The sequence below is a fragment of the Meleagris gallopavo genome, chromosome 6 (assembly GCF_000146605.3).
Source record: "Meleagris gallopavo isolate NT-WF06-2002-E0010 breed Aviagen turkey brand Nicholas breeding stock chromosome 6, Turkey_5.1, whole genome shotgun sequence".
Taxonomy (NCBI): Eukaryota; Metazoa; Chordata; class Aves; order Galliformes; family Phasianidae; genus Meleagris; species Meleagris gallopavo.
The window spans coordinates 5,759,211-5,759,630 of NC_015016.2; positions in this window are offsets into that span (position 1 = coordinate 5,759,211).

The following is a 420-nucleotide window of genomic DNA, read 5'->3' on the forward strand; positions in this document are numbered from 1 at the left end:
TTGCTATAGGATAGAGGGGAACTCCCCGCTCCGCGATGGGCACGGCCGCAGCATCGCTGCCTCCCACCCACACGCTGCACCCGCTCGGCCTCAAAGGTGCCCCCCCCCGCTCCTCCCCTCCCCTTATATACGCGTCCCCCATCCCCACGTATGTCACCCCCCCCTGGGGCGGCAGGGAATGTAACAAGTTACTGCCCAGCACCCAGGCTAATGGGTTAATGGAGGGGGTCTGAATGGGGATCAAGGTGGAGGTAAGGGGCACACAAAATAGCCGCTGCCCATGGAGAATATATAGCAGTCATAAACAACAATAAATAAAATAAGAGGAGAGGGAAACGGGGGGTACGAGAGGGTTTCAAGCGTGGCCGTGCTTGCAGTCGTTACTGGGCTGTGGGGGGGCACACAGGGTGCTGCCCCCGC